At 33.9% G+C, this 522-nt stretch overlaps 1 protein-coding gene across 1 annotated transcript in view; it reads left to right on the forward strand.

Annotated features, from left to right (window-relative positions):
* Window positions 1-522, forward strand: part of LOC119590726 — a gene marked incomplete in the record, with an annotated part of 107,158 nt that overhangs the window by 101,001 nt on the left and 5,635 nt on the right.

The raw sequence follows: 522 nt of genomic DNA on the forward strand, positions 1-522 counted from the left end.
GGCCTGTGGATCAAAACCGAGATCCAGTTTGACTGAGCATAAAAAAAAACCTGCAGGAAAAAAGTACATAGAGCGAGTGACTCAAAAAGGATTGAAGAAAGGGCCAATTTTGTTTTAAATGGTGAAGTGATCATTTTTCATTTTCATGTGGAGAATTATGCATAGCTACCAGTCAGTGAATTGTAAATGATCTAAAATGAAAATTACCAGACTTCATGTTAAAGCTGAAAACTCTTTATTCTGTATCAGGTCTTGTGCTGAAGATGAAACCAAATCAAAAAGGCAAATAACATACTGTTTAACTTGAAGCTAATAATGTAGTACCTATCCTGTTATTGCCTTTTCCTGGAATGTGTTATGTGTCGGAATATACACTCAAGATTGATTTTTTGATGGTCGTGAGGGTTAGCAAGTTTACAAGGAAACGGTCATTAAAAGAGAGAGAGAGAGAGGAAAAAAAAAAAAAAGAATTAAGGAAGTTTGTAATGAAAGTTTCAGTAATCATTAAATGGATTACAGCAA

The sequence above is a fragment of the Penaeus monodon genome, chromosome 27, assembly GCF_015228065.2.
Source record: "Penaeus monodon isolate SGIC_2016 chromosome 27, NSTDA_Pmon_1, whole genome shotgun sequence".
Lineage (NCBI taxonomy): Eukaryota > Metazoa > Arthropoda > Malacostraca > Decapoda > Penaeidae > Penaeus > Penaeus monodon.